Here is a 27,449-nt window from a genome sequence, read left to right on the forward strand (position 1 = left end):
AAAAAAAAAAAAAAATTAAACATAGAATGTGATTCAGGAATTCCACTTCTGGGCATATAAAGAACTGAAAGCAGTTAAACAGATATTTGTACAACAAGGTTCATGAAAGCATTATTCACAATAGACACAGATGTTCAAAGATAGATGGATGGATAAACAAAATATTGTACATACATACAATGGAATATTATTCTTTCTTGAAAAGTAATGAAATTCTGATACTTTCTACAACATGGATGAAACTTGATGACATGTTAAGTGAAATAAGTCAGACACAAAAGGGCAAGCATTGTATAATTCTACTTATGTGAGATATCTGAAACAAATTATTTGAGACAGCAAGTGGCATGGTGGTTACCACAGGCTGGAGGGCAGAAAGAATGAAGAGGTATTGTTTAATGAGTACAGAATTTCACAGTGGGGTTGTTCTTGGACTGTCTGTTAGTGTTCCCCCAAAATTAATGTGCTGAAATCCTTACCCTCAGTGGGCTGGCATTAAGAGTCAGGACCTTTGGCAGGTGATTAGGTTTAGATGAGGTCTTGACAGTGGACCCCCCCATGATAAAATTAGAGTCTTTTTAACAAAAGAAAGAGGCTAGCATTCTCTCTCTGCCATGTGAGGACACAACACAAAGACAGCTGTCTATGAACAAGGAAGACAGCCCTCACCAGAGACCATATCTGCAGGTACCTTGATCTTGGACCTCTCAGCTTCAGAATTCTGGTAAATGAATGTTTGTTTTTTAGGCTGTCCAATCTGCACTATTCTGTTACAGTAGCCTGAACTAAGACAGAGATAATGAAAAAGTTCCAAGATAGAGAAGTGGTGATGGTTACACAGCAATGCTTAATGCCACTGAACTGTACACTAAATTTTATGTTATGCATATTTTACAATTAAACATGCAAAACACATATATCAATTTACATTTAAAAAATAATATATAGAAATAAATGTATGAAATACTTGTGTTAGAAGGATTCTTAGGAATCATCTAAGCTTTTCTCACTTTCCAGATTGAACATTACTCACTGCTATCACCTCCTCACCTCTACTTTCGGCCTCCAGGGAAGCAGAAAGGACATGCTTGCTCAAGGACATGCAGCCAATCCACAGAACTGGAATACAGCCTTTCTGACACTTCTGCCAGTGACCGTCCCACCACACAGACTCATCAGGGAAGCAGAGAACACCATATTAGCAATAGCAGACCTTTCTGTTCAAACGCTTGTGTGATCAACAAGAAACAGTGGGATGTGGGTGATAAAGCAGGTCCTGAATCTCCCAGCCTCTCTTTCACTCCCCAGCTCAGATGTAGCACACATCACTACTTCCCATTACATGCCCATGGCAGACATGATTAATTGATTATAGTACCTGCCCCATTAAGTCTGAACCTGACCTCACAATCTTAACTCAGTACTGGAGTTGACACATGGATGAAACCTGTCTACTTTCCTGGGTCTTCATAAACTGCATCTATCACCAGGAGAAGAAGGGAGTAGAATGAACTTTCTCATTTCTTTCCAAAATTACTATCAGACATCTGTTATATTCCATGTGCTTGGTTAGAAACTTTACCCTCGTTACCTCAATGAAGGCAAGTCATCCTACTTTACACATGGGAAGACTGAGACTCAGAGAGACAAATATACTTACTTGCCTATGGCCAGCCTGTTAGTCATTCGCAGAGCTGAAGCTGAAACCCAAGACTGTCCGACTTTAGTACCAACATTTGGAGGAGCTGGAGAGTCTCTCATGCTGGTCTAGCAAGCAGATTCTCTTTCACAAGCTAACGTCGCTTTGTTGGTTGTGTCTTCTTGACTTATATGTTGCCTTAACAAGGAGTTTGGGACTGAATTCAGGATCAGGAAGAGTGCCGTGATTGGCTGGTGATGTCTGCCACAAGAGTGCAGAGCAGGACAGAAGTGTCACATGCATACCGTTTGAGCTGCAGTCTCACACTTGCCAAAGCCCAGTGTATGAGAGCATGCTGGGTCCCACATCAGGACTTGTCCCTGGGGTGGTACAGGTACGTGTGAGCATTGCCTGCTCTTACCTATGATGGATGGCCATGGAGGCTTGTTCTACTCTTGAGTGCTGGTTCTCCAACTTTCTGTTCTGCTCCCAGGGGACACAGCCTTGCCCACTCTCTTGGGTTGGTGCTGGGATTGAAAGAGGTAATAGATAGAAAACACTTAATGTCCAGGTGAAAATACTGGTGAAGGCACATTCATATTTCATTCTTCTCTCTCAAAACCAACCTAAAAAACACCACAAATGAAAAAGGGTATGTTTTTATTAGGACTTATACTAGAAATTTCATTCCACAAAATCTGAAACCTATCTACCACATATTGAAAAATCCATACCAGAACAAATGAAGAAACTGAGAATGGACGTAAACATCCTGGACGTACCAGCCAGTTTTATTAAAATAAAGAATCTTCAACTTGAGAAGTTGGTCCAAAAATCTTTAGCTTAAAGTGCTGAGATCCAGAAAGGCCCCCTGGGGGTGGAGGTCATCCCTGGGGAGACACAGTTGGATGCTGCTGGTCTGTAGAGAGGCTGAGCTTCTGGAAACGCCACACTTATGTGCCACTTCACAGTCCCAACCCTACCTACCCAGGGAGCTGGCAGAGGCTCGGTAGGGAGAGGGAGGACAAGGCCCAGCCAGTCCTGGGAACAGTCCCTAGAGGCTGTGACTTAACCAGCCTGGCTGAGGCCATCATGACCACTGGGATATCAAATACAGAGCTCTGCTCCCACTGCAAAGAAAATAACTGCTGTGGTCAGAATATCTAAGACAACAAACTGAAATGGAAGCTGCTAACCACCTGAGGCCATCTTTCCCATCCTTTCCCAAACTATCATCCCACACAGAGCTGGCCCCATCCAGAAATGGGTTAAAAAGAAACTGATTCAGGAACTCTCAATAGAGGCTATAAAAAAAGAAGAAAAACCATGAAGACAGGTGAAGAAAATATACCACAAGAGGAACTGCCTGAAGAATCAGGGGAAAACAAAAAATTGTTTTTCATGGTATTAAGAAATGACAGACAACATGATATCTCTTTGAAAAAACCTAAAATGAATTGAAATAAGAGCTAAAAATAACAGCACAAAATTAAGTCAAGCTGTCTCTGCATAGGTATGAAATGAAATAAAGAAACAGGAGAGATGAAAGCTACGTTCAAAGCACCAAAAAAGACTAAGCATAATTAAAATACTATAAGGAATATTGTGAAAAAGTTAGAATTAACCAGAAAAAAACTTTGTTTCATTTCCAAATTAGGTAGACAGTGGTAGAGTTGAAAGACAAAGACTTTCAAACATATGGGTATCCACTGACACAAATGGCACAACATAATCTAAGAAATAATGCAAGAAAACAATCTTAAAATTCAAACAAATTAACAGCAATTCCCGAATCTGTAGATCAAAGGTGTACAACATCTTTTATGGAAAAAAATGATAAAAATATGTCAATATGTCAAGTAGACTGGTATGATACACCTGAGATTCAAAAATAGGGTCTCATTGGTCAAGTCACAATGATGGGGGGGAAATTAGTTTGCTGCAAACTTATCCACAGCAACGCCAAAAGGTGGTGGAACCACATCTACCGAAGTCTGAAGGCAAGAAAATAGAACCCTATAATTTTACACCCAAGCAGTTGATTTTCCAGATGTCATGGCAACAGATACTCTCTCAATTGTGCCAGGACACAAGAAGCAATCTTCCTGACTCTCAAAAAATAGTACTAACAAACCCATCAAAAATTATAAAGAACTCAGGTGAGACAAGGCCAGCGAGGTGTGTTGTGTTTGCAGGGGCGGGGAACAGAAGGAAGAGAAGAAGGAGGAGGAAGAGGAGAGGATTCGTGCTGAGTATTGAATCTGTATAAATGCATAGCAAAGTCTACGCTTAAAGAGACACAACAATTGTGGTTTCAGAAGAGCAGGAAAGAGTATAACTTTGACACAATGTGACAAAATCAGGAGATGGTAGAATGAAGGGTGAGAAGAAGTATAGGTGTACTAATTTCTTAATCTTTTTAATCTAAGCATTATCACATTCAGTAAAAGAATTTAATCAGTGTTTATTTCAAAATCATGACTCTAATGCCTTAAGGCTTTTCGAAATGTTTTCTGCACAACTCTTCAACGGTATGTTTCTGTGAAGCAAAATTCATCTGAAGTTTATAATTCCTTCAGTTTTATTACAATTTACATTTCTTCTCTTAAATTCAAGAAAACGCATGATCCTATTTTTTTTTTCTGTCAGTCAATCTCCTCTGTCACATCCCGTTTATGTGCATGGAGATATGCCTAGAATTTGCTCACCAAGAGTTTATCACAGTTGTTTCTGGGCCTTGGAGATGTTTATTTTACTTTCTTTGTTGCATCGTTCCATATTTCTTGAATTAATATTTACAATGTATATTTGCCACTTTTCTGGAAAAAATCCTTACTTTTTAATTAAAATAGAAGTGTCAACTGTTGCACGCCTGTGAGGTTCATACATTATTTGTTTAATTACGCCTCCATTCCTGTAAGCCATTGAGGCAGCTTACCAAGAATACACATAATGCAAAATGACAATATAAGTAACTGGAAACTGGAGGAAAGAGAGGTTGGGGTGAGATAAGCACACAGAGATGCATGCCGTTTATTCCTGGATCATTGCTAGGGCTCAGCCATGGACCTGGCCTTGGGCTTCCAAGTTGCTGAAACAAAGAAATGAACCCAGCCCAGCTGTCCCAGAGAACTGATGTTTACGGCTTCTTTTGAATATATATAGAAATTTACCCTCCCAGTCTGGAAACCTGCAAAAGTTACATTTGTATTTTTTTTTTCTTTTTGAGACAGAGTCTTGCTCTATGACTCAGGCTGGAGTGCCGTGGCACAATCTTGGTTCACTGCAACCTCCACCTCCTGGGTTCAAGTGATTCTCATGCCTCAGCTTCCTGAGTAGCTGGAATTACAGGTGTGTGTCTACGTTTGTCTTATCTGAGTTTCTTTCTCAGGAAACAAACCATCAGAGCCCCCAGATAGTATCAAGGAGCTGAAATTCACCAGATCACCGAAGCTGGACCATGAGGTGCCAGACCCCTCCCCTGTTATGATTGCCTAACCCACTGCCTGCTTCCTCTTGATCAGCTCCTCTTCCTTAATCCTCTCTAAGTCCTGTTTTCCACATGCAGTTTCATTTCTCCCCTGCTATATAAATCCCTCATTTTAGTTGGTTGAGGAGATGGCTTTGAGACTGAGCTCCATCTCCTCAGACACAGCACCTGAATAGAGCCTTCTTCCCTGGCAGTACTTATCTCAGTGACGGGCTTTTTATGAAGTAAGCAATGAGACCTGGAATTTTGGTAACAGAAAGAACAATGCTCTTTTTATAAGTTAATATTTTTTAAATGGATGCATAATAGCTGTACATCATTTCAGGGTACATGTGATAACAATACATTCATATAATTTGTAAATATCAAATTAATGTATGTAGGCAATCCATTATCTTAAATATTTATCTATTCTTGATGCCAGAAACATTCAAATTATTGTTTCATCTATTTTGACATATACGATAGATTATTCTAAACTATACTCTCCCTATTTCTGTATCTGACTCTGTCTTATTTCTTCTATTAAACTGTATATTTGTACCTAATCAACTTCTGTTCATCCTCCCCTCCCCCATTCTCTCCACCCTCTAGTAACCACCAATCTATTCTCTGTCTTCGTGAGATCCACTTTTTTTAGCTCCCACATGTGAATGGAAACATGAATATTTGTCTCTCTGTGCCTGGCTTTGTTCAACACAATGCCTCCAGTTCCTTCCATGTTGCTGCAAATGGCAGGATTTCATTCTTTATTACGGCTGAATACTATTCCATTGTGTGTGTGTGCGCCACCTTTTTCTTATCCATTCATCCATTGACGGGCACTTTAGGTTGATTCCATAGTTTGGCTACTGTGAATAGTGCTGCCATAAACATGGGAGTGCAGATATCTTTTCAATGTGTTGGATTATGGGACTGTCAATGTCTGGCACCCGGACGAGCTCTCTCTGCCCTTTTCAGCCCCCTGCTGGCCTAGGGAGAGGCTGCAGTTTCTCACTGTCACATCCTCAAGGCTGACCTCAGTCCCTGAAGTCCCAGCCTCTTTAGTCCACCTTCCCTTGCACACCCTGCATCCCCTGAGTGACTTGTCCCCAGTTTCTATCTCGGCACAGTCCCTTGAGCCTGGTTTTAGGGTAGACAAGCTGACTGCTGGGCCCTTCCCTCTAGCCCCACCAGACACGCTCCGCTGTGTCTCCGGCTCGGTCTCCATGAGCCAGCCCTGCCCCTCTGAGGCTTGCAGAGCCTGTGAGGGTCTCTACCTGCTTCCACAGGTGTGTCCAAGAGGCAGGCTTGGGCCAGGCCCCTTGGGAGGGACTTGGTCATGTGTCCTAGACTGGGGGCATTTGAAGGCGGAACCCCAGATAAGGGCTTGGGAATGGTTCCTAGGAAGCACAAACAAGGGGTAGGGGGAATAAGACACAGGAGGGTATAATTGGGCTCAGGAGGGCTGAACCAGCTCCCACAGCCCCAGAAGCAGCCCTCAGGCCAGAAGGCTGGGGAGAGTAAGCCCTTGAGGTGGACCACTACCTGCTGGCCAGGGAACTGACCTCTGCAGCTGCAGGTGACCTCAGAGGTGGCCAAGGATGGAACTAGCCCTGGGCTTGGGAACAGATGGCTCCCTTTCCACTCCCAGCCCTCCCCTCCCCATCTTGGAGATGCTTCACTGTTTAGTGTCTTGGTCCCTTGGTAGCTTGCTTAGGAGCCTGACAATGGGGTCTCTTTTATTCCCTGCCTAGCTGTGTGTCTGAACAAGTTTCTCAACCTTTCTGAGCCTTCATTTCTTCATCTGTTAAAAAAAAAGAGCCTCCCTCAGAGAGCTGTTATGAGGATGAATGGAAAAGGTGTACAGAAAAGGATGCAAGTGCCCAAAAAACGGGCCCTGGGACGGGTATCGCAGCTGTGGCAGTTTCGGGGGAGCGTGGTGCCATCAGACTCAATGCGGCAGTCATAGCACCTCCTCTCCTGGACCCTTGCCCCTCTGAGGTCCCTCCTGATGGCTGCTGGGTGGTCTGTCCTAAGCCAGGCTTGGGAGACAGGCCCTGTCGAGCATGTCCCTTGTTCCTGGGCCCACATCTGCTCCTGCTTCTCGGCATCCTCGTGCCCTCACTGCAGCCTCCACTGCATCCTGACAGCATTTGGTGGCTGTCAGCCTTCTCCCCATCTGTGTCATGCTTGGCAGAAATCGAAGCTGGCGTTTTGACACATGGGGAGAGCTGTAAAAATCCACAGGGAGGATGTCAGGGAGCTCAGTGAGAGACACTGCCATGGTCAGTCACGGGGTGCCCGGCCTGGGAGAACCCAGGGGGTCAGGGAAGACATAGCACAGTCTGGACATCGGGACGTGTGTGGCACCACCCCACCCCCAACTGTCAGTCCCAGGGATGGACAAGCGTCCATCACCCCTGCCATGTGTGGGTGTTTCCTCCCAGCTAACTCCACATGCCACTGTGAGGCTGGTGACACGGCTCTCCCCATTGCACGGGTGAGGACTACATCTCCTAGAGGCCACGTGACTCACCTGAGGTGTCACAGCTTTGATGTGCTGGAGTCGGGACTTCACCATGGAGCACGTCTGCCCTTAGGACCCAGTGGCCAGAACCCTCAGCCACACAGGGTTACGGCAGCCACAGCCCTCATGTGGCTGCCACATTCCAAAGCAGTTTCCCACCCAACCACACACTCACTCAATCTGCATCACCGTGTGAGATGCCAGGCAAGATGGTCATGCCCACCAGTCACATGAAGAAACTGAGGCCTAGTGAGGGGAAGCGACTTCCCTAGAGTCACCCAGGGCTTTGGGGTTAGGGGTGGAGGCAGAACTAGAGGCCCAGCCACAGGGCTGTGAGCACTGGAGAGACCTGAAGGCAGGGATTCAGGCTCAGAGGCGAATCAGGGAGGGCTTCCTGAAAGAGGCGAGCTGAGAGGCTGGCTTGGGAGGGCTGAAACGATGAGGCCTGCTGAGAAAGGAGCTCAGAACTGAAGGGCAAAGGGAGCTCAGATACAAAGGCCAAGAGGAAAGAAGGCTGCTTTCCGTGTGGACACTGCAGATGATCTGAGATCCTGCGGGCGCTGAGTCAGGACCAAGGTTTAGATGAGAGCTGAGACCCTTGAGGGGCTTGTCTATGCTGGAGTGTGTCCTGTCTGCAGATAGGTTATTCAGACACCCTCACATGGCACTCGTTGTGTGCCTGGCACCCCTGAGCAGCTCTGCAGCTGTGAGCTGACCTACACTGCACCTCAGGCTGTGACATAGGGACTCTCGTTAGTGTCTGTCTTACAGGTGAGTTTAGGTCACTGGCCCCAGATCCCACAGCCCTGAGTGGTGCAGCCAGGGTCTGTGTGGCCACGATGCCACCTTGCCGCTGCCTACAATGGCCACTGCCCTGCCCTTGCCCCCCCCCCTCCTCCTGGGAGGTCATATAGTGATGGCAGAAGGATTTCACCCAGACAGCCACGTGTGATCAACCAGAAGAGTCCACCACCAGCTCAGCCACCACACCGGACCACACTTGAGTCAGGGGCACAGAGCTGTCTGGGGAGATTGGAGATCCAGCACGTGGAGATGGGTTCAAACCCTGGCTTAGCCCTGTAACGGCTATGTGACCTCAGATGAGCCACTTAACCTCTCTGGGCTGCCCTTTACTACTGGGTCCTGCTTCCTGCCCGGTGCCATGGGATGTTCAAATGGATAAGGATGAGTTTTACAAAACTGAGAGAGATTATTGTGAGCCTGTGGGCATCACTGTCACCACAAGGGCCTCCTCCTGTTCTCGAGCAATCCCTGGGCTCAGCAAGAAGCTTTTCTTTCCTCCCCTGGTACAGTTTTTCCGGAAGTAAATCTCCCAGCAGGCAAGTAAGCGAGAGCTATGACTGAATTGGCGTTGTCAATATTCCTCCCACTGTTTGCTGTCTCCGCATCCCTGGGGAACGTGGGGAATCGGCAAGAAAAATCCCTGCCTGACTGAGAGATCCAATTCTCACCATGCCCTTGGGTTTTGTAAAAATTTGGAATGCCGTAGCTGGATCTGCTGTTAGACTTCATCCAGCCCGATTCCTTTACTGCACAGATGGGGAAACCGAGCCCTGAGGGTGGGAACAGCAGCAGAGGAATATTAACAGCTGCATCAGCACCTGCAGTTATAGATGATGGGAAGAAAATGCAACATAACTGATCTCACATAGATGGAGGCGGAGTCCACGCAGAGCTCGTGCTTCAGCAGTGGCTGCAGCAGCTCCAGCCTTCACACTTCAGGCTCAATTCCAGAGCGAGAGATTCAGTGCCTTTGTCCTTCTATCACCAGCAGAAGTTTTACTGCATCTCCTTGGCTCTTACTGGACTATGTGACCTCCCCAAACCAAGGGAGTCTCAGTCACCTGAGTCTACCATGCATGGAACTCATCAGATGCACCTGGGAGGTTGTTTAAAACACAGATTTCTTGGCTCTACCTTAAAGATTCTGTTTAGGTCTGGGCTGGGGATTGGATGCCCAGGGGAATTTGTCACTGGTTCTCATTTGGGCTTTCCAAAACAACAGCAAGCAAATCACTGCCAGCTTACTGTGTGGCCTGGAGCAAGTCGCTCTCCCTCTCTGGGCTCCAGGTGCCTCCCCTGTACAATCTTTAGAGTGAACTGTATGAGCTGAAGGATTTCTTTCCAGTGCTCCAATTTCATTCCCCCAGTCTACACCTAGGAAGTATTTGATAGATGAAGAAATTAAGGCCCAAGTGGAGCAGAGCTGGAGCCCCAGTCCCGGTGTCTCTGGCTGTAAAGACCGGTGTTGCTCCCCCAACTAGACCATCCCCAGGGCTTCTCAGTTTCCTGCTCTCCCACCCCTGCCATCTGCCATCCATCAGGGTCACTCTGTGATGTCATCTCTCCCGGTCAGGAAGGCCCTGATCTGCAGACGCAGTGACGGCCAGCGAGGTCTCCAGCTCCCAGCACGAAGTCACTTTAACAGCTCAGGCTCCAGGTCCTTCAGTCCCGTTCCTGCTGGCCTACGTGGAGTCTGCGACTATTCCTCCAATGCCCACGGTAAACGTCTCCTTCCCAGCAGGTGGGAGGGTAATGGGCATCTGTGCCACGTGGGTCCCTGCCTGAGACTGGCAACCAGGGAGCCAGGTGAGAAGAAGGGGGCATGGAAAGCCAAGGCTGGGGGGCTGTGTGAGGGGGAGGCGGATGAGCCACGGCCTCAGTTCTCATGCCAGTCCCACCTACCAGCAAGCACCATGTTGCTCTTGCCCGTCCCTAGACCAGAGGTGAGGTTTATGCCACCTGGTCCCTGGCAGGGCTCCCATTCGGAGCTCCCATTGGGGTTGGTGTGAGGATTAGAATAATTACTAGATGTAAAGCTGAGATCAGGGCAGAGCACACAGCAGGTTCCTACTGAGTGCTCGTGGTGGTTGTTAGTCTAGACTCTGGGACGGAGGCTGGCTCTGTGCAGCATGCTCAACTCTGTCGTTAGACGCCACACCCTGGGTGAGAGAGGCTGAGTGACCAGCTCACGGTCACATGGTCAGAAAAGCAGGGCCAGGCTTCAAGTCTCCATCTGCCCTGAGGCCTGGGCTCGCAGAGTCCCCTTAGTGACACCTACTGGCCTGAATCACCGGATCCACTGCTCCCAGGGGGCACTGGCTACCTTCCTCTGAGGAGGGATCAGCTGGAAGCAGGCTGCCCTCTCTGACCCACAGCATGTGGTGGACTCTGCCCATGTGTCACCGTGGACCAGGCCTCTGTCACCCCCGACAGCCCTGCAGCTGCCTCTTCTCTGGCCTTCCTGCCTCCCTCTCCCCTTGGTTATCTGACCAAGTCACTTCCATGATCCCTACTGGCCTGAGAATAAAGTCTACACACCTCACCTGGCATGCAAAGCCTCTGTCACTCTGGCCTCACTGACATCTCTGGCCTTGTGGAGGCCACGGCCCCATGTACCACTTTGGTCCAGCCTCCGTGGACCATCCCCCACCACTCCCAGCCTTTGTGCATGCTGCTCCCTCCACCTGGGATGCCTTTCTACCTTGAATGCCAGATAAACTCCTACTCATCCCTCAAAGCCCAACTAAGATTTTACATCTCCTTCTCTAACAGCCCCAGGTCTGACCACCTGCCCCATGTCGTCTTCTCTCCCACTCACATGTTCCTCATGCCCTAACCCTGAATGGGTGTCATTCTCCATTTACAAGTCTTCCACCTTCGGAGACTCTCAGGGCTTCAATGGCCAAAGCCACATTCAAGTACACAGAGTGCACGCCGGGAGGGTTTTGTCATCATATGTTACTGAGCCCCACTGTCCTTGTATATGATGTCGTGTACGATTTCTTCCCACTCGTCCCCAGAGCTCTAGGTCTATCGTGCCTTTTTCTGGGAACCGTGGGTTATGGAAAATAACAGTTTGCATTAGGTCCCTTATTGGGCCTCCGAGACCAAGGCTCCACTAGCTTAAGCAGCTGCTTCAATACTTTTATATACCATGGCTGTGAGCTGATAACTGTTGTCCCGTGATGAAACCCTAGCTTGAAAATCCCGTCGAACTTGGAAATCCAAGTAATTGGAACCCCATGCGCACCAGTGACTTACTGTGCAGTCACGTCACTTTCGTTTTCAAGGGTTCCGTCTCCATCTGCTGCAGCGTTCCTCACGTGGGCACCACCTGCTGGGTCTGCCCCGCACACCCTGTCCGGGCGACGATGAAAGGAGTGCCCAGACACAGGCACGCAGTGTAAGAGCAGCTAGGCGGCTGCCCGGCTCTGGTGGCCGGAGCAGCCCCGAGAAGTTGGAACTACTTGCTTTTATTCAGTGCAGGCACAATGCCGAAAACCTGGAGCAAACACAACCTGCAGGTAATTAACATTTGTCATTCCCCTTTCAGGGAGTGTCACCTGTGCGGAGGATCAAAGGTCTGTTCTTGATCAACGTAAGTAAACAAACCTGTTTAAGATAAATTACCCCACACTTCGTTGTACCTACTCCTTGCCCTTTGCCTCAGGGTTATAGAACAGCTGCCTTCAGCTGCTCTCCCCCCGGGCTCTGTCAGAACCTTCCAACCTTTCAGAAGGTTTTCGTCCTTTCCCTGTAGTTTTTCCCACCACTCTGACCAATCCCCCACAATCATTCACTCATTCATTCACCTACTCATGCACAGGTCTGCACTGAGCACCCACTCCAGGTTCCAGGCCAGGTTCCAGGAGCTGGGGCTACAGCACAGAGTCAAAGCCTTCCCACAGGAGTCTGTTCAATACACCCCCTAGAGACCATGTGATCGTGCCTCTAATGGACACTCCGAGGGGGCAAACAAATTTAGATCAAGGCTGGGCTGGCAGTCAGACAAGCATCCTGAGGAGGCCACAGGACGTACAGACTTGAAGGGAGACGGGAGCCAACAGGGCCACACAGGGGGCAGGTCCCAAGGGGAGGGAGCTGGGGAGCAGACACTCCGGGGAAGGCGAAGAGTGTCCAGGAGGGACGTGGTGCCTGGGACCTCCAGGGAGGGGGACCAGGGTAGGGGCAATGAGGTCAGAGCAGTGGTGGGGGTCAGGTCACTGCAGTCCTCATGGCCCTGAAGGATGAAGACCCAGTTATGAGCAGAGGGAGGCCCTGACAGGATCCAAGCAGGAACACGACATGATCAAATTTTCATTTTGAGCCTGTCACTCTGCTGATGGGTGAAAAATGGATGTGGAGCCAGGTAGGAGGAGGTGAGGCAGCTATGGGCTGTGATCAGGGTCAGGGGAAGGGAGAAAACAGGGGGAGACTCCAGGGGACATTCAGAGGTTGGTAGGAACAAAGAATGAATGCCCACTTGGATGAGGGGCTGATGGCAGTGTTATAGGGGGTCAGGCAGTCAAACTGCCCTTCAGATTCTCCCCACTTCCAGCACTTGACAGTCCAGGTCCCAGGGTGATCAGGGTCCCCAGCATCATGACTGAGGAGCTCTGTCCACTGCTGAATAATCCCCATATGCTCTCTCAGGTGGAACTTGCTGCCCTGATGGGGCTGAGACACAGTTGGAGGAGGAGCCAGGCTGGGGGCATGAGGTGTCTCCCTCGGAATCTTCCTTGATGGGTTGGGTGACCTTGTGCAAGACTCTGCCCTCCTCTGGGCCTCCGTTTCCCCATCTGTAAAAATGAGGAAGTCCCTTCCAGCTTCAATCTTCACCGGTGAAACCAGTCTGCCACCCCCAGCCCTCTCCCACCACCGCATGAGCAAGGCTACAGGAGGGCACAGAGTTTTGGGGCAAGGTGACCACCAGTGAAGTTCAAATGGAGTCTTCTAGGGAGGCCCCAGAACCCGGTGTCCTCCCTGTGGTGGTCTCGGTGGGAACTGAAGGGGTGGGTTACCGCTATGATGTTCAGAAAGACGCCCAAGTGCTCTCCCCACCTACCCACCCTGGCATGAATTCAGTTTGATAAAGTAGTAGTTATGCTGGAAATTTAATCATCATTTTGGATGATAAAGGAATTGAAAAATAAATTGAAAGTGTCAAGCACTGCATTAGGGGGAGTGATGGAGTGAGGCAGGGGGCCAGTCAAAAGAAATTACACACATTTTGGTTTTCATAATTGCGGGATTAAGAACCAAGGGTGACAGGGCCAGAGGAAAGGGGGCATCCCATGTGTTGGAGCTGGTTCAAACCAGCTCACAGAGCTGATGGGGGTAAACATTAAAGAATTTTGTCAGCATGTTAAAAACAGACCACTATTAAAAATTAAATTAAATGTTATTAAATTAAATTAAATATACTATTGTTAACATCCGATGAAAAAATTACATTAAACACAAAGGTAATAAGTACTCAGAATTAACTCCTAATTCTCTTTTAATATTGTACCATTGCATATGCCTTTGAGATTATTTACATCTATCGTGTCTATTGAGGTTAATCTATTTGACGTCACTGACAGCTATTGTATGGTGGAAATACTATGTCACAGCGTGTTACGTTTCTCTCCCAAACTTCCTGTTCAGTGACAATTCACTGAGAGCTTGATGTTGACCATGGTGGAAGTATTTATACCACAGAGATGGGCAAACACCACTAGCCAGGGCTTATTTTCCTGAAGAGCCAGTTCTTAAACATTTACCAATATACTACTGAGTTGGGAAAGAGGGGAAGGCAAAGGCAAGAATAGGAGGAGATTCCAGTCTGGAGGTGGAGTCAGCATTAGAGACCATCCAGCCCCAACCCCGAGCCACCACCCACACACTGCTTCTTGGGCAGCTGAGCACACATACACACACACACACATGCACACACACACATACACATATGCACACACACACACAAGCACACATGCACACACGCACATGCACACACACACATGCGCATACACACACACATGCACTCACACATGTACATATACACAGGCACACACATGCACACACAAGCTCCCTGAACCTCATGACTCAGGACGGCCCAGGGCCCCCTCAGGCTCCTGCCTGTGGACAGTGCCTCTCCCTGCCCAGGGCTGCCCATCTGCACAGCAGTGTGGGCATCGGGCAGAGGCTTGGCTGGGCTGGTTCTGCTTCCTACCTCTCCCTGAGCTGCCCCATCTTTTCATGGAGCTTGGACTCTGACAGCCCAGTGCACCCCGGCATTGAGGGGGGCTTGTGATTGTCCCCCACACCATGCACTGGTTGTCCTGTGAGACCCTCCTTGACCATGGTTTCAGAAAGTCTTTGAAACATGGAGGCCGTCACCACACAGACGCACTGGCAGGCATGCTTACTGTAACAGTGGCAGGAGCTGAGCTGCAGCCATCTCTGTGGTTGGAAGCCTAGTCTCCCTCGTCCCACCTTACATGGGTTGCTTGAGTTGCCTACTTGACTCATGAAGACACTTGAGCTTATGTCTCAGGCTGCTCTTTACACAGATGGGTAAATTGAGCGCACAGAGGGGCAGGGACTCCTCTGTCCCCCCTACCCTGGAATGCCACAGGCTTGAGGACAGGAACAGATACAATGGGGTTACCATTATATCCCCAGTGCCCAGAACCAGCCTGGCACTTAGGTGCACAATAGGCATTTGTGCAGTGTTGAACTTGTTGACTCACTCAGTGAGTCAGAGACACAGCCACAGCTCTGGCCCACCTCCCCACTTCCCAGGCCAGGATCTCCCCAGCCCCAGCTGGTTCTCCTTTTACTGCCAGAGCCCAAGGCACTGCCTCCTTCCTCATACATATGTACAGGCGCACCCTGACCGCAATCAGCTCAGATGCCTAACAGCCCGTTCCAAGCTAACCCCAGAGAGGAAGGCGGGCCTTCTGCAGGAGCCATCACTTATCATAATCTTTTTGACCACGAGGGCTGTTGTTAACATTTAATGGAAGTGTGGGACCCCCACTTGCTACGAGCTGTCCTTGTAAATTGGAGGTAGCAGACAGCAGCGGTGGTGAAGGCTGTGGTTTTGGGCAGAGCTGAGGTCAAATGTTCCATTCACCGCATCTGGCTGTGTGTCTTTGGACAGGGCGCTTTAATTCTCTGAGCCTCAATTTCCTCATCCATAAATGGGGATAACAGTACCTACCCTCAACAGGTGTTGTGGGAATTAAATGAAATATCCCAAGTAAATCGCTAAGCCCAGGGCCCCGGAACACAGTGGGTTCTTGAGGAATGGTGGCTGCTATTATTAGATCACTGCCCCAGCGACTACCATTAGATCCCAGTGACGGAGGAAATATGCAATGGACAAAGGCTGCTAGAAATGCGGAAATGTTTCTCAGTAGCACATGCAGAGAGTGCAATGGGGCTCTGTTACGTGGCAGGCCAATTATTCTGTCTAGAAATAGCACTGGGTACCCAGGTGAAGTCAGGGCCCCTTGCAGTCAGTACCCAACAGTTTTGGGCCCCTAGACTGAGAGCACCAACCATGGCTGTAGTCAAAACCAGTGGAGAGCTCTGCACTTCAGTTAGGGTGGCCGTAACGCGCCACCGGCCCAGCCTGGCCTCCCTTCCTACCTCCAGGCCATTTCCTGAGTCAGAGAGGGCAAATCCTCCCCTGGTCACCCCTCCAACCCCAGACACTCAGGCCTGAGTGGTTTTCTTCCCTATGAATACAACATCATCTCACAGGATGGACCAAGTGATGTAATAAAACTGGCTCGTTAGGTCCCTGTACATGGAGCCACTTAATGAACACATGACTGCTGGCCCTCCATGGCCCCTGAGCCAAATGCAAATAAAACAGATTCCACAGTGCCACTTAATTAGCTGGGGAGGGGCAGGACATATGGAGAGGGAGGAGAGGGTATGGGACAGAGGCAGAGAAAGAGGGGTGGGAGGAAGGAAAGAGGTGGTCAGGAGAGGGGCAGAGAGGATGAGGAGGGCAGAAAGGAGGAGAAAGGGTGGGGAGGGGGAGAGGTAATGAGCAAGGAAGGGAAGAAGTGGAGAGATAGGTTTAAAAATGTGTATTTGACTCTTCAAATCTCCTCTGAACAGAGGACAGGGTTGGGCAGTCTCATTCCCATTGGAAGTCAGGACACCAAGTCCCACTCTGTGCTATGCAGGGCACTGGGTGCTGGGGACCCACAGTGGATGAGACAGACAGGGTCTTCCCTTGTGAGACTCACAGTCTGTTGGAGGAGGCAGGCACTCAGCAAACAGTCACATCCATAATGCACAGATGTACAGGCCAGCGGCGTGATCATCGTATGGTGATGTTTAGAAGTGCAGGGTAGCAGTTCAGAGGGTGAGCTCTGAAGAGTCACATGCTGGGTGAGCATCCCAGTGTTGCTACACACAGGCTGTGTGACCTTGGACTAATTACTTAACCTCTCCGGACCTCAGTTTTCTCATCTGTAAAATGAAAACAAAATACCTAGCTCACAGGATTATTGGAAGAATTAATGTAGCCAGTATGTATAAGGCAATTTGAACACTGCCTATGACAGAGTAAGCCCTTGATAAATGTTAGCTGAGAACAGCGAGAGCTAAAAGGGAGGGAAAGGGTTGGAGGCTTCTGAACTAAATCAAGAGGGTATGCTAGGTCATCTCTGAAAAGCTACTGGAGACCTGAGGGCTTATCCAGATGTCAAGAAGAGAGAAGGAAGAGATGCCTTGGGCATTCGTTTTTGATTGGTTTGTTTGCATCCACAATATATCCTCCTTCTCTGCTGAACATCGCTCTAATTTTCCTTTGTGAAAGAAATGACTCCCCATCTCAATCCACCCGGGTGGAGCTGATGCCACCCTGTGACTTCAGAGTGGGCTCACCACCCCTGCCCATCCCATCAGCGATTCCTCCACTCTGCAAGGATGGAGAAGTAGGCAGAAGATCCAAGCCAAGCCAGAGACTCATACTCTATTCATCTGTTGTGCATTGCTATAAAGGAATAGCAACACAAATGGGTAATCTATGAAGAAATGAGGTTTATTTGACTCACAGTTCTGCAGCCTGTACCAGCATGGCGCCAGGATCTACTCAGCTTCTGGGGAAGCCTCAGGAAGCTTTCACTCATGACCGACGGTGAACAGGGAGCAGATATGTCACATGGAGAGAGGAAGCAAGAGAAAGAGGGGGAGGTCCCAGACTTTTTAACAATCAGGTCTCACAGTAACTCATTGCAATGGGGATGGAGCTAAGTGATTCGTGAAGATCCACCTCCGTGCTCCCGCCAGGCCCCACCTCCAGTACTGGGGATCACATTTCAACATGAGATGTGGAAGGGACACACGTTCAGACCATATCACATACCAAGAACTTTTGCTAAAATTATCAGGAAAGAGAGAGGTGAAGCCAGTGTGGCGTAAATGTGGAGATTTCCATAGGATGGCATTTCCCACCGGAGGGGAGCGCATGGCTGGGGAAAACGCCACGTAAAGGCACTGGTCAGGAGATGGAAGACAAGGTTATAAGATGCTATCCCTTAAGCCACTGGATTCAGCTGTGCTGAAAGCCATCAACCCTTGGACATTTTAGTTGAATGGGCCAATAGGTGCCACATTCCTTCTCTGCTTTGTTTAAACCTGCAGGGGTTAGATTTCCATCCTTGGAGCTAAAACTGTACTAACAAGTAAAGCACATTCTTGGCCAAAAAAGATGACTTGGAATGAAGCTTCGCAAAAGCCCCAAATAATGGCAATAAGCCTGCAGCACGGTGGACAAGGCGAGAGAAGCCTCTGTGTATCAGACTCAGGGGGACCAAGAAGGCTTGTTGTAAGCTGGGTAAGGGGTGAGGACCCAAGTGGAGGCTAAACGACTCACTGTACTCAGCAAGACGACTTCAGTTTCCTAGGATAGATGTCCTCCAGGGCCAACCCCAGGAGCCTCACTTCTCCCCGAACCCAGACCCAGCTTTGTCCACTCCTGAAAAGTCCAGAATCAAAGGGCTTTGGCCAATCAGGACTGGAAGGAACCATGAATAACACTCATCTTTTCTTTCCTTTTGCATTGGCTAAGTAATGTGTATGAGTACATCCTCATGAATGTAGTGCATTCTCATGCAGGTATATGGTAAAAAGTCTGACCATGTGGAGAAAGAAAATAACCTTGATTTACAAATAAGGGTGGGCCCAGGCACCTAAATTGTGGGGAGGGTTCCATGAGATAACGAGGTGGAGTGAACAGTGCCTGGTCCTTAGCGAGCGCTCCAGAGTGTTCCCGGTGCTCTCGTAGCACACTGTGGATGCCCGTCTGTCTCTGCGAAGCCTCCTGCATTGATCTCAGGGGACCTAAAGGGCAAGGACCGGATTGATTCGCCTCCTTTTCCTGGGAGACAGAAAGGGTCTCTGAGGGCAGATGATTGACAGAGGCGTGGCCCCAGATTCCTCCACCCCATTTCTTACACCTAAAAAGCAAGAAGTCCTCACTCTGTGGCTGGCTAATGGAATGCATCCCCACACCTGTGGAAAATGAGTGCTGAGCCCCTTTCATGGAAGAGGAGAGTGAGGTCACCCTCTTGGTTTCTGTCCAAGGGCAGCCTTTGGGGTGATTCACATGGGTCATTTGTCAGTGCAGACCTGACCTGGCCTCTGGCTGCGGGACCACAGTGAAGGCAGCAGGTTCCCAGGAGCAGGGATTTCTTCTCTGCTTGCCAAAGGCCACCCTGCAGCTGGACTCAGCCATTCCTGCTGCCTCCACGGCGCCTTCCTGCCCATTCACTCGGCAGGAGCCCCTGTGTTCTGCGGCCCACACCTGGAAGTGCCCTCCTGTCCCTGCTCACTTTTGAAGAATCCAGTTAGTAGACATTCCATTTTCATAAACACTCCTCTTAACATCCATCCTCTGGAGCACGAGCACGGGCTAACCTGCTCCTCACCCACTCTCACCATCATGTGTCAGCACAACCTGCCCCCTCTCGGAGGCTCATCAAACAATACTCAGTCAGCACATGTCAGCAGGTTGCTCCGGCCCTCTGGTCTTCATGTTGGGACAAGGCAGTCACCAAGTCTTGTCTGGTTCAGTGTTCATCTCAAATCTCTGCACAACACACCGCCACCAAAAACAAAGCCCCTTACATAATGGGTCTTTTTTTCTGGAGATGAAAACTAACCTTCGAAAATGAAGAGGAACCTAAGACATTCCCAGATAAACAAGAATGGAAAGAATCTATTCCGAGGAAATCTACTGTAAAATGGGATTCCTTTAAACTGAAATGAAATGACTCCAAATGGTGACTTGAATCCACATGAAGAAATCAAGAGCACCCTCAAGTAACTACATGGGTGGTACGTGTTAGAGTCTCCACTCTGCTTCTGTCACTGTCCTCCTCACTTCAGCTAGTACGGCAGCCCTAGGCTTCCATTCAGCTCTTACTCACATCCATCCCTTCAATGCCATTCCCACTGTCATTCATTCATTCATCTATAAAAGGATGTATTTAGATATCAAAAATATATCCATTTGAACATTTTAATAGAAACACTTGTTTCATGGAGATATCCTGAAATCCCAAATCAAACTCAGTTAAAGTACACCTTGGTATCCTTGCGTTCTGTGTCAAATTTCAGCAAAATTGGCCAACTCTTTTGAAAGTTATCAAGGCATATACATAAATTTGAAATCCTGTAAAGCCTGTATACAAAAGAGGGTCTTCAAGTGGCCTATAAAAGTAAACACACATTTCCCATGTAATCCAGAAATCCTCCTTATAGATATTAACCCAGGTAAATGGAATACTTCTGTTCACGCAATAATACATACACAGATATTTATAGTAGCTACATGCATAATTACCCAAACTGGAAACTACCAAAATGTCTCTCAATAGGTGCATACAAATGGTGATACAGCCATGTAATAAAATACTGCTCAGCTACATAGAGGAGCAAGTTTTATTCGCACACACGCATACACACAAGAATATTGACCTGTTGAACAAAATTAATGGTGTAGCGTAATATTTACAAATCGTGTAGAAGTAAAACCTATAACAATAGTACAACGGTGGGAGAGGAGAGGTGGAAGCACACTGCTGAAAAGGCTCTTAAAGTGAGAAACGGTGTAATGTCTCCTGGGCAGACCGTGCTAACCATGTCTGCTGTAAACCCTCAAGCAGCCACTAAAATGCAAAACGTAGAGTTACAGTTAACAAGCCAACACAGAAGACAAAGTGGAATCATAAATAATATTCAGTCCAAAAGAAAGCAGAGGAAGGGAGAAAGGTATACAAATAACAGATAGGACACAGAAAAATAATGAGATCTAAATTCAAACCCAGTCAAATCACCATGACAATCTCCTTTTCCAGGGAAGGAAACCAAGACACAGAGAAGGAAAGGAGCCTGCCCAACCTTACAGAGAGAGTACGGAGGGGGCCTGGCCTTCAGCTCAGCCTGTGAGGCCTGCCCTCGTAACCCAATGGGGAGCTTTCCCTCTGGCTAAGGACCTGGAAACTCCGGCTCCCCAGCATTTTGCCTTCTGATGGATCCCTTGATCCGTGTGGGCACAGGGCTGGAAGGAGCCACAGCAATGATCTGCTCAACCCCTTCATTTTACAGCTGGGGAAACTGAGGCCCTAAGAGGCAAAGGGGCTTGCCAAAGGTCATGTCCCTAAGTAAGGCCACAGCTGGAATCACAGCCCTGCTGCCAGCCGGGTCTCTCCCACCTCCCCACTCCCGAGTTTCTTCCTTCCCCCCACCAACTGCTGTGGCGGCACCCGCCCTTGGTTTTTCCTCATGCCCCGGCAGGCATTGATAAGAGTGCTCATCACTGCATTTGAATCATCTTGGAAGTGCTCCTGAGGTGCTTTCCAGGAGCCATTCGTTTGAATGTCTTCATATAAGTACATTCAGAGTCATCTGTCTTCCACAATCAGTAAACGCCGGGCTTCTGACAGTGTTGGTGACTTCTCACTTCTCAGAGGGCTCTTGGCCCATCAGAGCTGGGAAACCCATGAGGGATCACTAGCGCCTGCTGGTGAAGCTGAGGCTGGGAGAGGAGGGACTTTCTCGAGGAGGCACCTTGCAGGTGAGGAGTGACGCAGAACCTGAACCCGGGTGTTTGGGCTCCTGGATTCAAACCTCCCCTGAACAGAGGGCGGGTTGGGCAGTCTCATTCTCATTGGAAGTTACATGGATTCTGCCCTTTCACTGGTGCTTGCACCTGCTCAGCCTCAGATGTGGCTTTGAGACTGAATTTCCAGATGGGGTCGTGATGTCAAGGTCACATCGTTTCTGCCCCTGAGCACCAGGCCATCTGATTATTTTTTAAAATAGTTTCAGAAAACAAATGATTCACACTGTCTGTGAAACATTCAACTGATACCAAAATATAAAGAAACAGACTGTAATGAGAGCCCTGAAGCGATGCCACCAGCTTTGGAGGAATATTCTGCTAATCATCCCTGGCTGCTTGTTCTTCACACTCTAGTTCATGCTCCGTCTCCTCCTGTCCAGCTCAGCACCAGAGAGGCTGCCCTGTGTGCACTATGTCAGGGCGTTCGTGACAGCTGGCTTCTGTTGGGTTCAGCCAATGGGAGGTGCTGCGGGGAGGCCAGAAGACAGGAGGAGAGAAGGTCAGGGTATTTCTTCCTGCTTTTTCCTGGATTCCACTTCATGTCTGCAGGTGCAGGCTTAGGCAAGGAGCACGTAGTCATGGTCAGGGGAGGCGGTGACAGGGAGGGCGTCTCCTTCACTCCTCAGCTCCTCTCCAACATGCCACCCTCCCTCCCCTTCCCCTGCATTAGCTTTTGCAGAGGACTCTTCAGGACCTGGCATTGTCTCTTTCTTTGTTCTTCATAGGTGTCCCCAGCCACATTGCAAATGCCGTGAAAGCAGGATGGAGTCTATCTTGATCACGTGTGTACGCCTAGTTCCCAGAACAGCATTTCTAGGTGCTTAATAGATAACTGTGCTATGGATGATGGGAAAAATGAAGAGCTCCCAGCCTGGAGAAGGACGTTGGAGGATATTGGAGGAGGATGGCCAGCACTCAGTAAACCATCTTAGGGGTACAGGGGTGGTTTAGGGAGAAGTCATGGAGGAGGGGTCTGAGCAGGATGCAGGACAGGAAGGGGCGAACCTGGGTCAACATTCAGTCACTCACTCCCTCCCTTGATAATCAGACATTCCCTGGGCACTTTCTTTTTTGTTTGTTTCTGTTTGAGGACAGTCTCGCTCTGTTGCCAAGCTGGACTTCAGTGGCGTGATCTCAGCTCACCGCAACCTCCGCCGCCCAGGTTCAAGCGATTCTTCTGTCCTGGGAACTTTCTATGCCCCAGGCACTGAGATGAAAGTAAATGCTGGGCACGTCACACCCTATACCTCCCCTGAGGAGCTCTCAGTCAAAAGGAAGGGACAGATACTCCCCTAGCACCTGAGATTAGGGAGAAAAGAGCTGTGGTAGGGTATGCAGTGATTGCCACTGGAGTGAAGACAATATTTACTGAGCTACCAAATTCCCTGGGCCTTCGACTCTCAACCAAAAGAGCCCAGCTGCTTGCATCTAAGAGGGAATGTAGTTGCTTGTGGAGCCAAGAGAGACAGCAGGGAGTGGCCTCAGGCACAGCTGGGCTCAGGGGCTCCAATGACATCACTGGATGGCTCATACTTCTCATCTTTCTCCGCGTTTGCTTCTGACTATGTAGGAGCATCTTTCTCTTTGCTGTGGGGTTTATTCATGAGGCAGGAAAGGGAAGGTGGAAGGGGAATCATAACCATTAGCAGCCCCAAGCTTAGGTCATCCCATCCAGTGACTCCAGAGGGAAGAGAGAACCGCTCTCTCTTACAGCCATAGACAAGATCCCAATCAAGGATTCTAATAGGCTGATTTTGGTCACATGCTCTTCTTGGACCAATCACTATTTCCTGGGGGAATGGATTGCTGTGACTGGTTTAGTCTAAGCTGGTACCTCTCTCTAAGGAGAGCGGCGGGATGGAGTCACTGACTGATAATCTGGTCAGAATATCAGGGCCTGGGGAGTGCAGGAAGCTTACTTTCCCAAAGGAAGGGTGACAGGAGTGATAGGTGCCAAAAACAGAGAGGGAAAGAGATGCTGGATGAACCAAAACAGCCCCAGTGCAAATTGCAATAGATATTATGATTTCCTTTTATAAATAAAGAAACCGAGTCTCAGAGAAGCTAAGAAATTGGCATAAATTAGCAAGCGGCACAACAGACCCTTGAACCCTTCTCTGCTAGACAAAAGTGCCCCATGTTTTAGCCCATGGACGGGCAGTGCTTCCCAGGAATACCGGCCTCTGCAGGCATCTCGGCACCTCCTGAGCTCCAGCAGGTTTAAACTCATAATTCCAGCCGACATAGGAAGATTGTCAAAGCTCAGGCATTTAGGTCCCTCGCAGGCCCCATGGCTTACAAACCTAATCTTCATGATGGATTTAATGTAAGGCCCCCTTTCCTTCTGGATCACAGTGTGCAGGAAAATGCCGCTCCTGGTAATTTCTTGACAACTGAGCCAGGCTGGGAGTGAGCGCATCAAAGGGAACAGAGACCACCATGTCAGTGCTGCCAGGGGCAAGTCAACCTGGAGGTGCCGGGAGCATTAAGATGGCTGAGGTATGAGCTGCTTCACATGTGACGATGTTCTCCAGTGAGGCACGCAGCTCAGAGCACTCAGACTCAGCTAGAACCTCCACAAGCCTTCTCTTCTCCCCCGGCTCCTTTTCAGCGATCAGACCCTCCTGTTCCTCCTGCCAGACCCAACCTGTCCGTTTCATTTAAGGAATGATTCACAGCATACAGCTCAACAGGGCTAGGGGGACCTTGTGGAGCCTTTATTCCAACCTCATTCATCTTACAGATGAGAAAATAGAGCCCCGAGAGACCAGACACTTATTCAAGGTCAGAGAGTAAGTCAAGGATGAGGCTGAACCAGAGAACATCAGGATCCCCAGAGGGAGGGCATCTCATGTCCAGATCCTGGCACGGACACTTTTACATGCATACTTAATCCTCACATGATGACCCTGTGCAGTGGGTGTTATTAGCCCCACTTTATCCTTGGGTAAAAGAAAGCTCTGAAAAATTAAATGCCATGCTCAAGGGCACAGAGCTGAGTTTCAGACTGCTTTGATTAGCACAAAAGTCCAAGCGCTGAAGCACTGTGCGGGTCATTTGTCCATTAGCTGTTTGCTCTCTGTGCCATGAACACTACTATGTGATGCTGGATCCCAGCAGGCTGCATCTCCTGGACCCCCTCGCCTGCTGGCTTCCAGTTAGCACTGACAATGGCAAGTGTTAGTGAAGACTGAAAGGTGGGAGCTGGGGAGAAGCTGCTTCTGAAAGAGGTTCTGGCTGTACCTGGTAGCTACCAGCGCAACGGTTCTTTGGTGACTCTGGCAATAGCTACAGTGGCCAGTTGCAGCTGCCTGGGGTGTGGGTGGCTCTAGCAGCAGTGGGCCTAGTGACGGATGACATCAGCAGGACATGCAGTCTTGGGCTCTGCAGCACCAGCTCTTCTGGTTTGTGCTGCCAGGACTAGGGCCTCTATCTTTTTCTTTTCTTTTTTTGTTTTTTTGAGATAGAGTTTTGCTTTTATCGCCCAGGCTGGAGTGCAGTGGTGCGATCTTGGCTCACTGCAACCTCTGTCTCCTGGTCTCAAATGATTCTCGTGCCTCAGCTTCCTGAGTAGCTGGGATTACAGGCGTCTGCCACCACACCCAGCTAATTTTTGTATTTTAAAGACGACGTTTAGTTTTTAGTAGAGACCAGGTTTCCCCATGTTGGCCAAGCTGGTCTCGAACTCCTGACCTCAAGTGATCTGTCTGCCTTGGCCTCCCAAAGTGCTGGGATCACAGCTGTGAACCACCGCCCCCAGCCTTCCTATCTTTTTCTTTTTGTTCTTTCAGCCCTTTCACCACTTTGATAATCAGCTCCCTGCATTCACTCCCTTCTGTTTGCAATTTCTAGTGTACTTCCTGTTTTCTCTAAATGAGCCCTGAATGATATAGCACTTGGGATCAGCCGTGCCATCAGAAAACAAACCTTCAATAATGGGATTTGGGAGTGGGCTGTTCGACTTGATTAGGGTTAAACACAGTGAGAACCTCATGGCCAGGGACAATGGGATTGTGGTATTATGCTTTGGTGCAGGGACATTGAATCACTTAAATCATCACTTATGGTTGCCTGGGACAAAGTGCCTATTGAACGCTGAGAATTGTCAGTCCAAGTGGCTGCTGCACTTGGCCTCTGAGGTAGTAATCATGACTTATCAGAAGGAACGTGGGGTGCAGTGCTACTTATGACAGTACTGGAGAGTTCGTAGAAAGAAAATGACAAGCACTGTGTTTCACCTCTCTGCTCAAAGCACGGACAGATAACCGGCGATTAGATTGCCCTCAAGGAAACTTCTGTGTTTTATAGCTACAGGGCAGACACAAATGAAAATCAGATCTAAAATGTCATCCCGTGGGTGGAAGAATTGCATCATTCGTTGGACTCCCAACCTTACTGTCTCTTACTTGAAAGCGAAGGCATTGATTGGGAAGGAGAGGGCCTCTAAGAATGAGGTGTATTCCATGTGCGCGTGCTGCCGCAACCCGTTTTCTAAATGACTTGTAAAACTGAGTAAGTCTTAGAGGCCAGAAAGGCCCTGCAGCAATGCCAATCTCCAGGCCAGTGCCTCGACACCTGGGCCTTATAACCCAGCCTGTCTGGTGGAACCCAAGCCTCTATACAAGGAGAGATGCTGTCTGGGGCCAGCGGCAAGCACCACTGGGAGACTCAAGCCCCAGGAAGAGACACCAGCAGCACAGCTGCCTAGGATTTTGGTGCAAAGCCCTGTCATCTTCTGCAGATCACTATTCTGCATCTGAGAAATAGCTCTTGGCTTTCTACGGAGCCCTGGTGTAACCAAGTGGCTTCATTTTTTCCTAAGAAAAAGAAAATGAGTTACTATTAGTTTATAATGATTTTCTCTTCTTTTCTCCTCTCCCCTTTCCCTATTCCCTGTTTCCTACATAGCCCTTTCAGAAACGCAGATGTGACCTTTCACCTCCAGGGGATGGCCCTCCAGGACTTGCCTGGGACGTTCATCCGTCAGGAAGGTATATGGAAAGCATGCCTGCTTTGCCTCTTTTACGACTTATTTCTGCCCAGGAAGCACCAACTCAGCTGTCTGGTAGTTAAGACACCAGGTTAGACGGGGGAGCCCCTGCCCTCGCACACTCCCCCGGTTACCTTATAAAAATGTCTGCTTTCTGCTCCAACGGTGAAGCAGGACATTTAAAGGCAGGACACTTTTTACCCCTTCCCCAAGCTGATTCTGAAATAAATTCACTTTTCCTCTAGCAGGTCTCGCTCTTGTTAGTGGGACTCTACAATGCAGTGAGCAAGTAACCTGCCGTTCGGTTACACAGGTAGACACGGAATCCCTGACCCTGGGGCACCAAGTGACTGTGACCCAGGCAGCCAGTCTTGACTGGGTATTGTCTGGTCCACGGGGCTGCAGAGTCAGCATGTGCAGCTTTAGCCCGTCATCAGTCTGGGCCTGAGCGCATCCTGGAGGCAGGCAAACTGCTCGGGCCAGCGGCGAGGTGCTCAGCGAAGCAGGCGCGGCCACGAGCAAACCTCTCCAACACCGAGCTGGGAAGGAAATGACTTTTTATTCAGCCGGGAATCTTGGCAGATTCATGTCTCAAGAACCAAGCTTGCTGACTAGAAAATCCTGGCCTCTTTTAAAGGCTCACAGTCTTAGAGGATACGTGTGAGAGGGTCGGGATCGATGAGGTGAGCGAGGGGTAGGTGGGGTTTAATCATGATTAAGGAAGAACAATGTCTTCCAGGGAAGATTCCTCCACACCATGCCTGGGAGCTATAGATAGGGTAGGAACTGGGGCGGGGGCGCGGCGGGGGGAGGGTTGTTCATCTGTAACCTCCAGGTTCCTCTAGCGGCACCGGTTTTGTCTCCTCCGCTGACCTTGTGCCT

The sequence above is a fragment of the Cebus imitator genome, unplaced genomic scaffold (assembly GCF_001604975.1).
Source record: "Cebus imitator isolate Cc_AM_T3 unplaced genomic scaffold, Cebus_imitator-1.0 Scaffold39, whole genome shotgun sequence".
Lineage (NCBI taxonomy): Eukaryota > Metazoa > Chordata > Mammalia > Primates > Cebidae > Cebus > Cebus imitator.